Genomic DNA, 21,998 nt, shown 5'->3' on the forward strand with positions numbered 1-21,998 from the left:
GCAATAGAAAAACTTTAAAAATATTAAATCTTATTCAACTTACACAATCTTGCAATGTTCAAATGGAGGACATAAAATATGATATTGCACAGTCTTGCAATATTGAGGACATAAATCCTATAAATCTTGATAGTCATGTTTAAATTTAATTGAATGTACTCTTAAACGTAAATAAGCACCACCGGTTCGAAAACTTTGTCATGTAACTTTTTGCTTTATTTAAAGGATGGAATAACAAAAACTTTTTTTTTTTTTTCAAAAATATTTGAAAGTTTGTTTGCTTTGAACCATATTGAAATATTTTCCAACTCGTCATTCATTTGAACGAAGAGTTAAGGTATATCTTTTCCTGAAATAAAAAAGTTACTGTCATCAGCAAACATCTCTCTCCAGCGATCATTCATGTATATAAGGAAAAGAAGAGACCCAAGAAGAGACCCAAGAACAGACCCTTATGACACTCCACAAGATATCCAAGATGAGCTTGTTTGTTTATTATTTTCAATAATACATTGATTGCGTACATTTACTTAGATAGTCTGCCATCCACCTGTTTGATATGCCTCTTATACCATATATCTTGATTTTTTTTTCAAGTATTTTGTGATCGATCGTATCAAACGCCTTAGAGAGGTCGATAAATACACCTAACGTAAATTCTAAGTTTGCAAAAGAATTTTTTTATTTCATTAATTAATTATGATATTGCATGTTCCGTTGAAATGAGTTTCTGAAATCTAAATTGCTTTGAATAAAATAATATCTTTAAAAAAAGGTATATAATCAACTAAACATTATTCGTTCAAAATTCTTAGAAAAAAAAGAAAGTATTGATATTGGTCTATAGTTACCAATATATTTTTTATCAACTGATTTAAATATAGAATGAACATAAATTTTAAATAAAGGAAATTTTAATTCATTATAGCAGTTAATTACGATGTTGCCATTTACGTCATCAGTTCCAGGAGATTTGTTTCGTTTTAAACTTTTAAAAGCTGTTTCAAATTCTTTAATGTTAATTCTTTATTTTTAAGTTCATTTTTATTAAAAATTAGGTATTTGATGAATGACTTATCTACAATGGAAATATTTGCGGATAATTTAGGTCTCATATTCACAGAAAAGTTGTTAAACTCATTTTCTCTTTTGTTTTCATCGTCAATAGTTTTATTTTGATTCCTATAATATTTTAATATCGAAAATTTTCACGTCACGGTAAGGAAGGAGGCGTGAACTTCCTGGTTAAATGCACTTCCGCGGTGTTCTGTGACAAGACCGTAAGGACTTCTTGGGGCACCTAAAAAAAAAAAAAAAAAAAAAAAATAATGCTCCTGCTGCTGCTGCCGTTACTCATTCGTTTTTTTCTTTGTACAGAACTCACGGCAGACATTACACCTAAGTTAACGGCGAGAAAGAGTCGCAGCACTTTTTGTATGTGAACAAAAGTGTATGCAATTATGTTATGTTAAAACATATATCAAATTTTACAGCTTTATTTTTACTTTAAATTGCATTGCGGCAACATCTTCTTAACTTTGATTTAAAGACCTTTTTTGCTGTTTTATAAGGTTTTTCTTCTATTAAATAGTGTTAAAACTTTCATCAAACAAAGCGCCTGAGTGGCTGAAGTGGTTAACTTGCAGCGTTCCGAAGTAAAATGCCGTGGTTTAAATCCTTGCTCTTCCACATTTTCTTTTAATCTTTTCCGATTTTTTACATACAAAAGTTATATCGATGTAATGTTTATAACATACTTAAAGATATTAAACAATTTACCAAACAAAAGTGAGGGAGTTTTCAAAAAAACTTAAAATTTCAACAAACATCAAAACAGCGCACAATGACTCAGGACGATCAAAAACGGTAAAAATTAAATAAAATTTGACATAAATTGTAAATAAATAATGTTATATATCAAAATAATAATTTTTGGGTCAAGATTTCAAATTTGTTGATAAATTTTTTTTTACGCGCAGCTTCAACGCGCATAATGCGCGTATGCGTGCATTAAAGGTGACTATGAGCGTACAAAAATAATTTTCTCCAAGTTTTAGAATCTTCGAGACAAACACATTATCTTGATATATTACTCTACCTGATATTAAAAAAAAAGGTTTTTAAAGGATGTTGATACATAGAGAAAAAAAACTTTATTTTGTTACATTTATTTTATTATTTACATTACAATTAATTTAATAACTTCGTCTGGTAACGGTTTTCCTCGATAGCTCTTATGTTTTCTAAAAGATATGCTTGATACTTTTGGATCTGATCTTACTAGAAGGTAGTACATCTGATTCATCATTGTGTATAACCTTGATATTTTTGCCGTGTGCTTAAGTCTAGAATTTCTTATCTGTTTATTTAAACTTTCCGATGCATCTTCCGAATATACCCCATTTGGCAAAGGTAATTTATGTGATATAGGAAAATTATGCGAAAGCAGTTTATGTACAGTAGGAGGCATAACATACCAGTCGAACAAACTCACTATACGTTTAGCTGTTTCAGTGCAGTATAAATCTAATTCATTGATATTAATAGGATATCCACAAGATATGGTTATGAAAATATTATGCAATCTTTCAATTATATCACAATCAACTTTAGTAATTTCAGAAAAAAACTTCACCATTTTTAAATGCTCTTCTGGCAGTATTGCCGTCATTGATATTTCCAGACCCAGTTGTAGGCATGTCAACATATCCGAAGTGTACCTGAATCTCTTTTTTTTTTTAAGTCTACAGATAATTTTCCTCAATTGTTTTTGACTTATATTTTTTAATTTCAATTTTATAACTCAAATGGAGAATAAATTCCAAGCATTTTATCCAGCAATGCAAAGCTGAAATTCCGAGCCCCAAGGCTGACTCATTCTCAGTTTTTGCTTTTAATAAATCAATATTTCGTTGGGTTTAGCATCGCACACATTGCAGGATTGAGTGGATTTTGTCTCTGTAAGTGCGTTAACTACTTTATTATCAAACATTGTAAGATCAACTCTATAGCTGATATTAAAGGTCACCTTTCTTTCTGCAATATCAAAAACTTTGCGAAACGTCTTTAAGGTATTTTTTTGATTTTTTAGATCTGATTCTTCTTTACTTGATAAAATTGGACTCTCTTTTTATATTGTAGATGAAGAGGTCTACAAAAGTGACAACTTGAAGGATTTCCATTTTTCCAAATTTCGAGATCCTCTACTTTGAGCAATTGAGGCACAAAAGCTGCACTAAAAAAAATCTCTTCACTTTTAAGTTCTATACTTGTGTTGCTTGTCTTGTATTTCTGTTTAAAAATACTTTGGCTTGATGCTTCATCAAAACCAATCTTTTCATATAAAACTCCAAATATTTCGTTACCTTGACCAGAATTAGGCATTCCAATCATTTCAGTTATTCTACTCACAGTGTGATCTAACATGCTTTGAAGAGTATTATTTGGTATTGTTTATCGCTGAGATCAGTGTTCATTTTTAACGCAAGAGCTTCCTCTACACTCATATTAATGGGAAAGGTTTTATCCAAAGTTTTATCAACTTTTTCTATTTCTAAAACATTAGAAATATTGTTTTTTATAATGGAGGCTTTTTTTTTTCTCCAGCAGCATTTGCACTTTTTGCAGAAGATAAAAATAGAGCTCAGTGGCCTTTAAGGAGGCCTTTCCAGAGCCAAAATGACTATTTTTATCGTTCATAAGATTTATTTGAAGCGAACGATTTTCTTTTTGTATCATAATTTCGTCCACATTGTTTTAGTTTTTTCTTCACCTTTGAAATAAATATAACTAAAGCCACCTTTACTTTATTAAAGTTTTCTTTGCAAATTTCTTCCGTATTTTTATTTCATTAATTAAATTCTTCCATAATCTTAATTTATCCACTCCTAATTCACGTATATTTGGGATAAGATCTAATCTTTTCATTGCTATTGTTTTTAAGAACCATCAATACAATAAAGCTAATATATCAGAAACATTTTAAATTATATTATATATTCTTTTACTTTACACTGTTTAAAATTTTATTTTTGTTACGGCTTTAACAATTGTCACGCTGTTACATCCTGTAAAAACACTATATTATTAAGTTAACTTTATATTACAGGAAATAATAAAGTTGTTCAGTTAAGCTTTTTCAAACATGTTGTACTTATCGAATAATAAATCGTTCTTTAAAATTGTCAATAAATATTTTAACAAACTTTTCAATAATATATAATGTCAAAAGCACGTTTTTTAAAACTATATTTAATATTTATGTTTTAAAAACTATATTAGAGCAAGTAATACAAGTAAAAAATTAAAATTTAAGTTTCCCGCCATTTTCATTTGTTTTGATGATAACAAATACTTTCGAAAATGGCGGAAAACAAGGTTTTTAAGTGTTTTAACAACATTTGTATTTCTCTTATAACTTCCAATACCGCAGGAGACCGCAGTAATCCATTTATATTTTAAAAGTAGAAATGTTAATTAACTAGAAAAAAATATATATATTTTTGGAACTCGGTGGAACATTTTTTTAGCTGATATTTATACCAAAAAAATACAATTACTTGCTGCATTTTTTTTTAAAAAAGTCTTTAAAATAAAAACAAAAAAATCAGACTTTTTTTTCTTTTTAGTAAAATTGAAATATATAGAGCCAAAAGATTATCTTCAAAATAAATATACACTTTTATTTAAATTAAAACTACTCTTTTTTAGTTAAATAAAAATCTCACATTTTTCAGATTTTTTTGAAAATAATAACAAATTTTTTCACTTCTTTTTACTATAAAATACAAAATAAAAGTTTTGTTATAAAATTATTTATACTTTTGAAATAAAAAATTATTGCAATTTAATATTATTTAAAAAAGGGCACTTAATTTAGAGAAAAGTTGTGAGGGGTTTATTACCATTTTTTTGTTGTTTTGAGTCACTGTGCAGCGGTAGAAGTTTTTTGCGTATAAGTCATGATAGAGATACTTAAGTTATTGATGTGCTTAGGTAATTAGCTGTCTGCAGCCGTATTCATATCTCTCCGTTAAACCTGCCGATAAGCTCTCGGCCGGTTAAAAGTAAAACGCCAGTTTTTAACGCCAGTGATTAAATAAACTCGTATTCCTATGTCTCCATTTAGTTAACGGCCGGAAAATATTTAGTTATCGGAAGGCTGTTAACGCCAAAATCTAACCCTGCTCTACCCTTCTGTTAAAACTGCAGTCGGAGGAATTTTCTATTAAGTTTATTGTATTTTTTAAAGTTCATTGATTTGTTTCTTATTTTCTTCTTATAAAAATGAAACATAAATAACTAAAAGAAAATATATATATCTTATTATACAATTTACTATTTGTAATATATTGTGTTTTACTATATAATTTTCAACCCGTAAATTTTTAACTTTTAATTTTTAATTTGTTTCGTAAACTGAAAGCGACAATGTAAACGGGGCTGGCGATAAGACAATATGCGTCTTCTTCTAGCTTCGGCCATTTATTATATATGTACGATCTTTCTTATTGTAAATTTTATTAAACGGCAAAGTAAAATAAAAGTATATATATATATATATATATATATATATATATATATATATATATATATTAGGGCCCTGCGAATTGCTTCGATTCGATTCGATTCGCGAATCAAATGTCGCTTCGATTCGAGATTCGATTCGAAAAAAATGAGTTTTTCGAATCATTTTTTTATTTAAACTGCTTTATATTTTCATACAAACGGCGTTAAAAAGTTTTCAAAATATCAATATTTATGTTATCAGAAAATTCATCGGTAGAGTAATTTTGGAACGTAAACATACTTTTCATTGAAATTAGTTATCGATTAGGGATTTAAACTGAGCGGAACGCAAACTAGTAACGCAAAAGTTAGCTTTTATTTTTTCGTCGTTAATGTTTGACTTCGCTTTCACTAAAGTATTTTTAAATTTGATACTTTTTGTGCTACATTAAGCTATTTACGCATCAAGCTATAATACTTCTTAAAAATACGCATCAAGCTATAATACTTCTAAAAAATACGCATCAAGCTATAATACATCTAAAAAATACGCATCAAGCTATAATACTTCTAAAAAATACGCATCAAGCAATAATACTTCTGAAAAATCGGCAGTTAAAGAATTCTTTGAAAAAAAGGAGTATTCTGGAAATGCAAACAAGAAAATTGCAACAAAAAGTATTCTGTTCAGAAAACTGGAACTTTATCTCATCTATAGAACCATTTAAAACGTGACCATAACAAACTACACGTAGAAGCAACAATGGTGATAACTTTAAAGCCGACAATGGTGATAACTTTCTTGTTTCTACTTGTCACTTTGTTCCATCCTCTTGAGTTTTAGAATCATGCTGTTTATCAGTTGTAAATCTGGAAGTAATAAATGCTTGTCACAAAACTACTTCCACTGAAGAAATTTTAAGAAACTAAAACTGTTCTATTCTCTACTGGAAAAACAAACGTAACATTTTCCCTTTATTATCCAAAGTTGCAACTGATTTTTTTGCTGTTCAAGCTACAAATTGTTCGTCTAAAAGAGTTAACTCTGTGAGAGGAGGAGTGGTTGACAGTAAACGCAATAGTCTTTCCGAGCAACGGTTGCGGAACGGTTAATTTGGGCTAAAAGTAAGAAAAAAAAATTGTTCAAATAACATTTAAATTTTGAAATATTTTGTATAGTATACATAAAAATAAAGATAAAAAACTTAAATTTCTTTCAACTAGTGATTCGATTCGTGATTCAATTCGATTCGTGAGTCAAGATCTGCTTCGATTCGAGATTCGATTCGAAACTAAAAATGCCGATTCGCAGGGCCCTAATGCATATATATATATATATATATATATATATATATATATATATATATATATATATATATATATATATATATATATATATATATATATATATATATATATATATATATATATATATATGAGAAAAAAAAAAGGTATCCAATTAAAACAAGCGTAAACAAATAATTTTACTTTTATAACAAATAAGCTATATTATTTCTTAAATCAAATTTATATGATTTATCCCCAAAAAAATATTATTAACGGGTGATGCGGAAGTTATCGCACAAATCCTAATTTCATTATTTGAGCATAATAATTAGTTTTTGTGGTTTTATGCGTAGGCATAAACGTTCTATAAAATATAAACTTTATCATTTGAAACACGATTATTTAAAATGAGGTTAAATGCAGCTGAACGAGAATCTTTTCGAAAGCGACTAAAAATGTTTTTTGTAAATAAACCTAATATAAAAAAAAAAAATCGTAAATCATTTTGAAATGGAAGGATTTGCTCGAAGTACAATATATGATACCTAAAAAGCTTGTATACCTAAAAAGAACTGAAACTGTTCTATCGTTTTCTGATAGAAAGCACCCTGGTCGTCCGACATCCTGGACTAGAGAAAAGAAAGCCGAATTAACGAGACTTGTCAACAATCGAAAAGGGGTCAGTCAGAGAAAAATAGGTATTAAATTCGGTGTAAATCAATCGACAATTGGTCGTCAGTTTAAAAAAATGAATATTAAATATAGAAAACGTGAAAAGACTCCAAAATACACTATAGAACAACAAATAAAGGCAAAGAAAAGAAGCAGGAAACTAGTTAACCAACTCTATAACACAAAATCGCTTTTAGTCATCGATGACGAAAAATACTTTTGTTTTGCAGGGGACAACATGCCTGGAATTTCTGGATACTACACAAACAACAAAAAGACATGCCCAGAAAGTGTTCGTTTTATAGGAAAAGAGAAATTTCCAAAACAATTTTTAATGTGGATAGCCATATCTGACCGTGGTATGTCCGAGCCATTGTTTCGCACTTCCAAGGCTGTAGCGATCATTTCATCAATCTATATTAATGAATGTTTAGAAAAACGACTTCTTCCATTTATTCACAAGTATCATGGAGACTTTAACTATTTATTTTGGCCAGATTTAGCACGTTCTCATTATTCTAAAGATTCTCTAAATTAGATGGACCAATATGTCTATTACGTTGATAAAGAATCCAATTCCCCAAATGTGCTTCAAGCACGACCAATTGAAAATTTTTGGGGACATTTGGCACAGAAGGTTTACGAGAGAGATTGGCAAGCTTTAACAGAGCAAGTTTTGATTGATCGCATTATACTAAAACTACAAGAAATTGATTTAAACTTTTTACAGTCTCATATAAAAGGCGTCAGAGCAAAATTGAAATCAATTGCAGATGGTGGTGTTTTGTCATATAAAAATAATAGATATTTTTATTAAAAGATAAATGCTTTATTTAAAAAAAACATAAAAGTAGTTTGCTTTTTTATTTATAAATAAGTTATTGACGTTTTTATTTTGTCCGATAACTTTCGCATCACCCGTTATAAAATGAAATTTATTTTGCATTTGATTATAATGAACGCACTATTACGAACATAAATGTATGTTAAATACATGCGTATCTGTATAACATTTATTTATGTATAAAAGCAAATATACATGTACATGATACATGTACATGATTATACGTATATATATATATATATATATATATATATATATATATATATATATATATATATATATATATATATATATATATATATATATATATATATATATATATATATATTAAGGTGGTTCTAAAAACAACTTTTTCTGAAAATGACTGCTGGCACCCCCTGAATATGTTGTATATAATTAAAAAAATGCTAGATTAAAGAAATTTTTGAATAAAAAATATTTTAAGGATTTATTTTTTTTTAAATTTTAAAAATATTAATCATTTTATAAAAAAACATAGATAAAAAAAATTATAATCAAAAAATCTTGTTAAATTCCTTATTTTTCATTTTTAGTTAAAGAACGTAACTTTTTGTTTACTAAAATCTAAAATAAAAATTTAATTTTAAAATGATTAATACTTTTAAAATTTTTATATAATTTCCCTTCATTTGAGACCCAACATGACATAATTTTGAAAAACTTTTTTTTTAATAATATTAGGGACATATATAATGTTCGAGGGTCGAGCAACCCCTTAAAATATTTTTTATTCAAAAATTTCTTAAATCTAGCATTTTTTTAATTATATACAACATATTCAGGGGGTGCCAGCAGTCATTTTCAGAAAAAGTTGTTTTTAGAACCACATTAATATATATATATATATATATATATATATATATATATATATATATATATATATATATATATATATATATTCAAATTTATTTATTCAGTACCAAGATAATAAAGAATCATTTTTTTGTCAATAAATTGTTTTCAAATGAATATGTCAGATTTCAAGAATAGTTTTATAAGCTTCTTACTGCTTTTGCAACAATAACAATGGAAAGTATTGTTACTTATGAATTACCACAGAAGTAAATAAGCGCCTTGTTTCACTAATAGCTTACAAGCATCGGCCCATTATGAATACTTTAAATTCTGGTAAATGCATTTTAATGTGGATTAAATAGAAATACAGATCAAGGAGCAAGTCTTTTTAAAAAAACTATAGTTATTGAGAACCATGTAATAACAATTATTTTATTTGCCAAATTGGTTAATGAGATAAACTCTAATTAAGGTAAGCTGTGTAAGAATAATGTTATTGATTAAAATTATATTACATCTCTATGCATTACTTGAGCATAAGTCAAGTGAATTTCGGAAATCTTTGGTAAAGGTGAACATGACAATATCATCAGCATTAGATAAGAAGGTATGTATGTATGTATGTTTATATATATATATATATATATATATATATATATATATATATATATATATATATATATATATATATATATATATATATATATATATATATATATATATATATATATATATATATATATATATATATATATATATATATATATACATATATTTATATATATATATATATATATATATATATATATACATATATAGTTATGGGGATGTTTATTGGTCTCTCGCTCAACTGCACCACGTACGTAATAATCAATTACGTACGTAGTTAAGATCCGGGGAGCTAGGTGGCCATAAGTTTGGGGTGATATGGTCATAAAAATTTTCGGCGATCCAATCTTGTGTCGTCATGGCTTTGTGTGCAGTAGCAGAGTCTTGCTGGAATACGTATGGTCTGTTCCCATGTACACTATCAATCCAGGGTTTCACAACTGTTTCTGTAAACTGTTTACCTCGATTAGGCGGTAGCATTCACCCGAAGCCCCTGTTGAGAGAAGTGAGGTGGCATAACATGTCCTTCGTTGCTCGCAACTCCTAAAACCATGACAGTCGCCGGAAACTTTGTGCGAATAACACAGGGAACCTCCGTAGGATTTGAGCATAACTACCTGTCATATCTCCAATTGGCTTTTTAGTCTTGGTCAAAAAAATTTTTGTCAAAAAAAAACCATAACATTTCAGGAACTACAGGGTGCTTAAGCTTGTTCAAGAGACGTTTTTCTCAAATAAATCTCTGATTCCAAGTTTATGCCAACATAAACTGCCTTCTGCGTATAACGTAGGACTTATAGCGGAGGTCTTCGTGGACAACTCGACGGATTAGACCCTAAGAGACATTCAGGTCCCTCGCAATGGTCTCCTGGACTTTTAAGGGCTTTCGTGAACAATCTCTTACACTTGTTGGACAAATTATGTATTTCTAGTAGTGTTCGAACGTTCCTCATGTCTTTTGAATTTTGCAACAGTTTCTACATCGCCAGCGGTTGCTTCTAATTCACCGTGAATTATTCACGACGAACCTTATGTTCGAATGATTGGGTGCAGTTGAGAAAATTGGAGATTTCTAAATCGGTGTGTTTTGCAAATATAGCAACAATAACTGCATGCCTCTTTATTTCTTGTGTTACTTTATAGTCCTCCATTGATAATCAAAGAAATAAAAAAATATTGTTCTCTATAAATTACAGCCACATGTATGGATGTCCTCAAATGCCGTAGGCACCCCGTTTTGTCTATTCGTGTTGCTGAATTTCTTGTTATTCGTGTTGGTCTGTTTATTAAAGGAATCACACCATCATTGAAAAAAGTTTTGAGTTTCTAAAAATTATCATAATTAAGTGCGTTAATACTTAAATCTTCAATAACAAAAAGCCTTTTTTATTTTCTCAAGAACTTTTTTGAACAATATTCTATAGATGAATTGAGAACTTTTCTGTTGACTTTTTTGGCAATTTATAGCAACGCTATAACATAACAATACATTCACCACTGCATTCGGATACGCTCAGTTGTTTCGCACTTTAAACCGCAAGCTATTTTTGACGTAAATAACAACACCACCACCTCTTTTTTTAGACTTTCCTTATCAAAGCGCTCGTTTACTGTTTTTAAATTTGTGTTTATCATATTGGTAGAATTTTTATCTTGTCTTTTCAGGATCACTTCCGGGTTTTTTTTTTTCAAGTTCCTCAAACATATTTTAATTTATCTTTGCAATTTCCAATAGTGTAACTGCCATTTTTATTTGCTGATTTATTTATTTTATTTAAATAAGTTTTATTTTTATAATTTTTTTTTTAACTTTTTTTATTATTATTATTACTTTGTTTTCCACGCTGTAAAAACACGTCATCAGTAAACACGTCATCAGTAAACACGTCTGTCCATCAGTAAAGCAACAAGTGTTTTTGATCTGATAGGCAATAATTTTATGTTTTTAATTATCAACCCACTTTTGAGGAATATGTTTTAAATTTTAAGGATTTAAATTTATGATGTTATTATATATTCACTGCTTATAATGAGATCTAGCGAGTCGTGATCAAACAAATTGGATGTCACAGTATTGCCTTTAAAATAGTTTATTTGAGAATTGGTTTTTATTTGTAGTTCAGTGATTTCAGTGTCACTCTCCGTGGTATCCTCCTATTCATTTTCCAAAATAAGTACATTTCAATCAGATCGTGTTTCTTCCTTTTTTAAATTTGTTTTGTAAATCCTTCCTCTTCCATCGTTTAGCAGTTCCACTTAGAGGATTGCTAGTCATCATTAGCACAATTTTTAAACCTAATCATTATTATCACAATTTAAACCTAATCATCATTAGCACAATTTTTAAACCTAAACTTTAAATATATAATTTAAAAAAAGTAGTAAGCCTAATTATAATTCTATACTTTTATATTATTAAAAACATAAATAATAAATATTATTAAACATAAAGTTTAAAGTTAAGTAATTGGTACAAACTTTGTTAAACATTTTATTTATATGTTTTATATATATTCAACATTTATGATATATATATGTTAAATATAAAAATATATGTATATTTATGATATCGTCTATATACTTTTTATTACTTACATAAATATACATATACATTTACATATACATTTATATATACATATACATATACACTTTTATCAATCACTTTTAATCGTCAAAGTTTCACTTGTATCATTAACAATTTTCTTTTTTTGTGTGTATAATATAAATTAAAACTGTGAAATTTTCATTCGAATTTTTTATCACATTCGCTTAACTTTCGGTTTTTTTCGGTTTACTATTCGGTTAACTATTCGGTTAACTATTCGGTTAACTATTCCGTTAACTATTCGGTTAACTATTCGGTTAACTGAATAAGAAAAACAAATGCAATAGCTAAAACCTTTTTCAAAAACTTTGAAACAAAAACAAAATAAAAAAGATAGAGATCGTCCATAAATTATACAACGCTAAATTTCAACAATAAACAAACCAAAAAAAGATCACAAGTTCTCCCGTGCAGAACATTTTGTTGAACCAAATATAAATAACTTTTAGACTTAAATATGGGCCCCCTTTTCCGGCCCCCTTCCCTAGCAGTGCGAGCTCTGCGGGCCTACGTTTGGCCACTGATATCAGTTAAAAGTTTGTTAAAGTATATTTTAATGATATATAAGTTATAATACAGCATTATATATTTATAAGTTTATAAACCTGAAGGTTAAATAGTACACAAGCAATTGGCAGCAACAACAAAGACAGGAATAGTCATGGTCAGAAAACTAATTAAAAAATCAAACTTTCTCTCTGCAAACTCGTAAATAGAAAGCCTATGTTTCAAAAACATTTTCGACTTATCTTTTCTTTACTTAATGAGAACCTGTTTCTTACAAAATTATTATCACAATTTATACTAAATCATATACCTCAATTATTACCATTACAACCCACATAAACATATTAACAGTTTCACATTAACCATATAAACACATTAGCAATTACATACAAAACCGTACAAACATATTAACAACAATAATCAAATATAAACAGTCTGTTTTAAACGTTGCCTCATTATCTGTTAATATTTCGTATGGCGCTCCTTGTTCACAAAAGATAAGACGGAGAATTCGAACTATGGCAACACTTCCGTATAAACTTGACAGCTGTCGCCACAAACGTATCTTGAAGGTCCGCAATCGACTCAGAAATTTTTCAGTTCCATAATGCGTATTATCCACGGCCAACCTTTCCCAATTTTCTTTAACATTCAAGGTACCTTTCGTCCACTGTTTTCTTTAACATTCAAGGTACCTTTCGTCCACTGTACAGGTGTTGGATCTATTGACTGACATGGCTCACAATTTTTTAATACCATTTGAACTTCGTTTTTAGTTGCATTTGGAAGTACTTCACAAACAAAGTTCAATATTCTACTCACTTCAAAATATCCATTTTTCTTGTGTTAACTCAAGATGGATTCAGGCTCGGCAACTACTACTCCAATACAATTTTTTAGAAGCTCATTCCCAGACAACTTATTTAATCATCTGCTGCTAAATACTGTTGCAAAGTCTGTAAAAACTGTCATTTTTTCCAGCTTCCACGTCAAAGCCATATTTACTCATCGTAGAACTGCGTCTAACTCTGCCATCTTTATATGAACTCTGACTTTTCTTTTTGAAGCCATGTTGCATCTTCCACAATCGTATTACCAATTTGAACTATTACACCCATAGATAAAGAACTTGCATCAGCCCACACCTTTCCCTCATTGCCATCCACAGCCCAATCCCCACAAGCTGGCTAACAGCTATTAACCTCATCAAAAAGTTCTCGAAATACATTTTTATCACGATTTTCATCGTGATGCCCAGCCCTTCATCAAACTGACAACTCTTCGTTTCAACAGACTACAAACAAGACGTAACCAACCACACACATGTAAATGACCCACCAACTGTTAGCAAACTAAAAACACTACTCTTCTGGTAATCATTTTTGGGATTTCTTCAACTCGATTCCCTCTTGATCATGGTAGTTTGTTATGCATAATTTAGATAAAGATAAGCCTTGCATAGATCCAAAATTGTTACTTTGTTTCTCATTCTTTTCCATTCTCTCAATTTATTAATACACACCTGCATCTCCTGTATACGCCTCGATAAAGTTGTTAGCTTCCCTCCAATCCAAAACAGGCCGGACCTTATTATCTTTGTTACTTTGAATCACAGCCATTAAAGGAATTTTTCTTTCAGGCGGCCCCATTACGCATTAGTTATACTCAAGTAACCATTTTAGCTTGATCCAATCCTGAAGTTCGTTTTTGTATTCCATTTCAGCATGTTTTGGTACCGCGTACTTGGCAACTTTGTTAAAAAGTTGGTCGGTTTTATCTCCATCTTTCCATTTCCATTTGACTCTCCATTCCATACCATCAAAAACAGCTTCATGATCTTTCTTTTTAATTTCAATTTTGTTTTTTCCTCCCAATAATTTAATTGAGCTCATAACAAGCCTTATATAAACCCTGAAAGGTTGGAAATCCACCAAAATAACTTCGTCGCCTATTTTGATATCATCAACCTCGACATTTACAGTCGCGGATCCAATATATTGATGAACTTTATTTTCAAAAGTTACCACCTTTGGAGAGTTTAAACTTTTATTATAATTTTTGGACAAAAAATTGTGATTCAGAATTGTCTTTGAGCAACGCGTGTCCACCATAGCTGTTGCTATCAATCCATTAACTTTTAAACAAGTAATACTTAACGCGCTAATTCCATTTTTGTTCAGAAGCGAGATTGCGTAGATCTTGAAGTCATATGTCCTTTGTCCCCACATTTGAAATATCAAAAGATCTTCTTCTGAGACAAGTTCTTTGCAAATGAACAGTTATTTGCAATGTAACCCTTGGCACTTGTAACACACTACAGTATTTTTTGTAGCCTAATGTTGAGACACGGCGTCAGTAGCATTGCTGCCATCTATCTTCACATGGTTCAAAGCAGCTCTTACTTTGTGTAACATAATATCAATCGGGTCCTTTGTTGCTCGAAATTGTGATAATAAAGACTCAGGCAAGCCCACAACAAATGCCAAACGTACTGTCTCTTCAGACAATTTTGTAAGATAAGCCAATTGTTTCAAATCAGCCAATAACACATCAACTCTCTCTCCATCGTATAACTTCCGTTTTTTGAAAAACTCATATGCACTGTAAAGATTCAATGAAAAAGCTGCTAGAAGCACTCGCTTGACTTCCATTGCATCTTGCTTATCTTATATAATTAAAGCCTCATAAACCGAATACGCAGTTTTTCGACAAAGAATTGGAAATGTAGCTCCGACTTTTTGTTCTGCATTTCAGCTATTAATTTGGTTCTTTGCATCCACACTGCAGTATTTGAAGTTCCATTATATGTTTCAAATATATCAAATAATTTCATACTTGAGTTCATTGCCCGGCTTGTAGTTTTCTCGCAGAAATGTAACATTAGGTCAAAATGTTTTCTTTTCATTGCTTAAAGAGAGACTCTTACAAAATTATAATCACAAATCATACTAAATCATAACCTCAAATATTACCATTACAACCCACATAAACATATTTACAGTTTCAAATTAACCATATAAACACATTAGCAATTACATATAAAACAAAATAAGGGAACAAATGTTTAATTCTAATTTTGTCAGTGCCACCTAATTTGTAACCCCTCAAGTTGAGAGGGGTTTAAAGGGCTTTTTCGTTCCCAGCCTCCAACCATCGCATTTTGTTGCAAATTCTTATTATTTGACATAAGTAAAAACATACAAATGTTTGGAGTTTGCTTCATGTTCGGAAGTTAGCTCAAACACCAAAAAATTCTAGACTTTCACTGACTACCACTTAGAATCACTTCAATCTCTGTACTTTCACTAACTCCTACCTTGCAAATCTTCGTTCTTGTATTTTCATAGTTGTACTGTTAAAAACAATACTTTAGAACCTTCCAGCTCATTCCTGAATGTCAAGAAAATCTTCACGAACTTATATCACATATTCCAAAAGGGATAGAAGCAATCTCACACTAAAAGCTAAGTCTGCAATTTTATTCTAAATTTTGAAACTAATAGCATCAAATCTTAACATGATTTTGTGCTAATGCTCTTTCATAAAAGCAACATATAAACTTTCTCTTTTTTTTTAAATGTAGTGACTTAATTTTTTATCTGACGTTTTTCCTCTTTAACCAGAACAATTGATTTTTGGGTCTTAAGAATATGACTGTAATTTGAATGTAAAATTTGAATAGAAATGGCATCTGCTGACCAACCTCTCCATCTCATGCTTTTGATGATAACTTTCCTGCCCTTTCTTGCACCCCTTACAAGACCAGAACAAACCTATCATCAATCAGTGAAAGAAATACAGAAATTATACAGACATTCAAGATACCCAAAATAATCAAATACAGTCTCTCAGCTATCAATAGCATTTACGCCAACTAAATTTAAAGAATGTGCTGCAGATAAAATAAAAACAATGTTTAGGTTCTCATATTTTTGTTGTTCTTGCAGGTCGTTTTATTTTCCTGACATGTTAGATGCATTGTCATATGACTCACCACAAGCATAGTTAATGTTTAAAATAAACTCTTTTAATCTTTTTTTGACTGCATCTGTCATAGCCTTTCCATTATGTTATCAAGAAGACTCAAACCAAATAAATCTTTTTTCATCAACAGTTTCTTTGCTCACGATTTGAATGATTATTGCAAGTGAGTCAAAGTGTGCAGTTTCAGGTAATAAGCCAATAATCAGTAAAAAGTATTTAGCTTAAGACGCTTTGTTACCAATGGATTGAATAATATTTTGTGTCGTTAAGAAGATAATTTCCTAATAAAATTTCATTGAAAATGTATGAACCATTTTTTCTGCCCTGGTTTTTCCAGTTTTCTAATTGTTTACAAGCATTGGGTCCAAGGATGGGTCAAATGTCCTACTTTGATTGGCTTAGCGTGGATATTTGGCCCATATCCACGCTAAGCCAATTGTGTTTAAATTTTTACACCAACGAATCGTTATTGTCTTAAGGATTATCTATTAAAAAATGTAACCTTGATTAGCTTGGCGCCATAGTTATCTGGTAATTTATATATATATATATATATATATATATATATATATATATATATATATATATATATATATATATATATATTTATGTATGTATATATAGAGAGAGTGGAAACCCTCCTATAAAAGAGTGTAGCAAAAAGTGGTATAAGCCTCCTATAATACCAGAGTGGTAGCCCTTCTATAAAGACCAACGTATCAACAAGAAGTAATCCACAGGTGTTTGCAGTGGTTGTCTCTCTTTCATTTCATTGGTGGAAATTGAGAATTGAGATATGACTAAGTTCACTGACCAAGAAAAGAATTTTATGATTTTGATGATTAACAAAGCAATTGAAGAGCTAAAGGATAACGTTATGCTAAAACTAAATTAACAAACTAAATTATTTGAAGTGAAATTGACGTAAAAAGATGCAGAAATATCTGAGCTTAACAAGAAAGTGAAAAGCTGAGAAGAGAAAAGCGCAAATGTACCACCTTCTAATTCAACTGCTGTTTATTACAGCCAAATTGCTAAGCAATTAGCCAAGCCAACCAACCAATCCGAGCTTTATAATGCAAGCATCAAATTGTCAAAAAGTTATGAAAAACTATCCAGTAAAAAGTCTAAAAAATGTTGTAACTGTCGGTTTGGCTAACTCACAAAAAAGTACAAACAAAGACCGTAAGACAGATGACGAGAACATGGTAAATGAATTAATACGTTTGCTGAACAGACAAATAATAATAAAATTGGAATTCTCACTAAAATCTAAAGTTGCCCTGGTAAACTATACATCAGAACCATTAGTTGTTGAATTTGAGAATAAAGTAGCACAAAACGAGATGTTGTCTGCAGCCAAAAAACTGTCAACAATTGAGGTATACAAAAAAGTATATATAAGACCTGATCGCACTCCTGATGAGCAAGCTGAATTGAATAATGAGAGAAAGGAGGCAAATGAAGACTTACAACGCAATAATAACCTACACCAGCCCTTTCGATTTGTCATTAGAAGCAGAAAATTGTTGTGTATTGACATCACTACAACAAAAGGCATTGGCAACCGCAAAGTTCACTCATTTGTCAAAGAAAGCATTGTCAAGCAGGCCCGGAGGTGCCCATATCAGCTAATCTTATAAATCTCATCAAAAGTTACATAATGAACAAATAACTATTTATTTGAAGCAAAATATTAAGACTAACGACAAACCAATTAATTTTTATTACACCAATGCTACCTCATTTAACTCTAATAAATTATCCCAGCTGTCCGCACTTGCTTTGACAAACAACATAGATGTTATCGCAATTAGAAAGACTTGGTTCAAATTGGATACAATTAAAAACATTGATGGGTATGACCTATATCACGCAGATAGAGATAGAATTGGAGGAGGAGTTACCATTTACGTAAATAATAACCTTACGAATATAGAAGTTGTTAATCCGCATCTTAACAATACAGAGATTGAACAAGTTTGGAGCCTAATAAAATGTAATAATTTTAAGTTAATTGTTAGTAGAATATATCAACCATCAAACTCTACAGCTGATTACTTAAAATCAATTCTAGACTTAATCAAAACTGCTTCACAGTTCAAAAGTGGCAAAAGTTACAGGGATCTTATTGTTGTAGGAGATTTCAATTTCCCTTATATAGAATGGACAGATGACGGTCCAATAATTCATTCAAATGAAAACTCAACTGAGCATAAATTAATTAAAGTTTTAAATGATTGTTCTTTATACCAAATAGTAAACTTTCCAACATTTAAACAAAGTGATTCTGTTCCTGCAGTTAACACCCTTAACATTGTTTTAGCTTGCAATCTCAATTGCATAGATTTTCTTCAATGTGGTCCACATTTAGGTCCTTATGAAAAGGAAAGATACCATTACTCCATCACTTGGCAATATTTTACTAATTCTAGTAACAATATAGTATACACAAGAGATAAGTTTTGCTTTAAAAAGGGTCAATTTGCACAAATGATTAAGTACTTGAAACAAGTCGACTGGGTTGAGCTGTTTCATGATAAATCAGCCTGTGAGTGCTATGAGTCATTTTTGCATATTTGTAATGAATTTTGTCGATAGTTTGTTCCTATATTTAATAACAAAAAAAGAGTAGCTAGATGTATGGATTCAAAAACTAAAAAGGCAATAAAGCATGGCTGGATGCAAAAATTAAAAAGGCAATAAAGATGAAAACAATCTCTATTTTATTCGAATGCGTATCGGCAAAGTCAAGAAGAAAAAAAACAAATTAAAAGATCAACTGGATAAATACGAAATGGATTTAGTAAAAAGAGCAAAGTTAACACCTAAACTTTTATTCTCATACATAAATAAAAAACAAAATGTTAAGTCCCAAATAAGAGCCATGAAAAGTAAAAAAAAACAAATTACAACTGAACTATCAGATATTTCAAATATACTAAATAAGCAATTTAAGTCAGTCTTTGTAAAAGATGATAACCAAGCAATACCCAAGTTCTTGCAAAGATGTAAAAATAAGTGTGATGACAGTATATTATCTGATATGATTACCAATGAAATAATACTAAAAATGTTAGAAAGTATTGATGAGTCAAAAGCGATGAGTTTTGATGAAAATATTCCGTTTGTTTTAAAACATGCTGCAGAAGGTTTTGTTGATCCAATTATCTATATTTTCAGGTTGAGTTTTGACACTGGTTGTGTCCCTTACCATTTGTCTGTTGCAAATATATCACCTATTTATAAAGGGGGATCAAAACTTGAACCAGAAAACTATAGACCAATATCCTTAACGTCTGTGATTTGTAAAATGATTGAAAAGCTTATTCGGGACATAATTCTGGAACATTTAGTTTTAAATAGTTGTATTTCTCAAAGGCAAACTGGTTTTTATTCAAACAAATCATGCACAAAAAAATTGATTGAGACAATTGATACTATTACATACGAAGCTGCAACGGGTAAACTGTTATGCATAATATATCTTGACTTCTCAAAAGCTTTTGATAAAAGTGCACAACACAACACAAAAAGCTATTGAAAAAACTTGAAGCATGTGGTATAACAAGAAAAATTTATAACTGTATTAAAAGTTTCCTTACAAATAGGAAAAAAAAAGTTACTGTTGGTAATACATTTTCATAATGGGTATCTGTTACCAGTGGCGTTCCTCAGGGTTCAGTTATGGGTCCCATTTTATTTCTGCTATTCATAAATGACTTGCCAGAAGTTGTGCAAAATACATTTAAAATGTATGCTGACGATAGCAAATTAATAGCCATAGAAGATTCCCTTGATAAGCACTCAGAAATACAAACTGACTTTGACAACATTGTGAAATGGTGCAACAATTGACGTATGGAACTTAATTGCAAAAAATGTAAGGTGATGAGATTTGGCAATCAAAATGTTCTTCGAGGTATTGTTAAACCATACACATTAAATGTAAACGAAATGAATTATGACCTCTCAAACAGTGTAATAGAGAGAGATCTAGGTATTTTTGTACAACCGGATATAAAACGGAAACATCAAACACAACTATGTGTTAACAAAGCTTCAAAAATACTAGGTTTGTTAAAATATGCCTTCGAAAGTACAGATTGTATTTTACGGAACATTTTGTATGCAACCTATGTTCGACCTCACTTTGAATTTGCGGCTCCAGCATGGAGTCCGCCAAAAATAGCTAAAATTTCAGTTCTTGAACGAGTTAAACACAGGGCCACAAAAATACCTTACTCAAATCAAATGCTTTATTATAAAAAGCCACTAGTTAGAATGGGTTTAACGACTTTAAATCTTCGAAGAAAACGAGAAGACTTGATTCACTTATACTAGCAATTGAACCATTTAAAGTAAGTCAATCTTAATGTTAAACCAGTCTTTAAGTCAAATTTTGAATTAGATGGCCCATAAATGGTTTACGAACAGATGCTATAGCTGAATGTTGCTACGTCTCAGCGTATAAGATTCACGCAGTATATATAAGTATGTGTATAAGATTCACGCAGTTTTATCACTAACTAACTATATATATATATATATATATATATATATATATATATATATATATATATATATATATATATATATATATATATATATATATATATATATATATATATATATATATATATATATATATTTATATATATATGTATATATATATATATATATATATATATATATATATATATATATATATATATATATATATATATATATATATATATATATATATATATATATATATATATATATATATAGCATCGATGTTCTCATCACAAAGACGGTTGGGAACTTTGCTCACAAGAATATATGCTTCTGAAAAACAAAGTTCTGCAGCTACTGATGTTGCTTGTATTGTCTTCAGTCCCTCAAAAAGTCTATCCAGAGGGTGAGCGTACTTTTGTCTTTGCATACATCTGCATCTCCTTTTTTTAGTCAATAACTTTGCCCGAATGCTTGTTAGTAACCTCTCTTGAAGCTTTTAAGGCAAGTGTCAGTTACTCAGCTAAACTTCTATGAATCTGCTGTGATGTTGATGCTGATAGTTCTTCTTGCTGTTCAGGTTGTTCCACACAATCATCATTTTCAGTACTGAAGAGACTTTCCATCAGTTTCACTGCAAGTTTGCTCATAGCTGCAACAGTCGATGTA

At 29.9% G+C, this 21,998-nt stretch overlaps 1 protein-coding gene across 1 annotated transcript in view; it reads left to right on the top strand.

Annotated features, from left to right (window-relative positions):
• The window catches only part of LOC100203937 (uncharacterized), a 252,056-nt gene that overhangs the window by 261 nt on the left and 229,797 nt on the right, over nucleotides 1-21,998 (top strand). The gene's annotated exons all lie outside the window — the stretch shown is intronic.

The sequence above is a fragment of the Hydra vulgaris genome, chromosome 13 (genome assembly GCF_038396675.1).
Source record: "Hydra vulgaris chromosome 13, alternate assembly HydraT2T_AEP".
NCBI lineage: Eukaryota > Metazoa > Cnidaria > Hydrozoa > Anthoathecata > Hydridae > Hydra > Hydra vulgaris.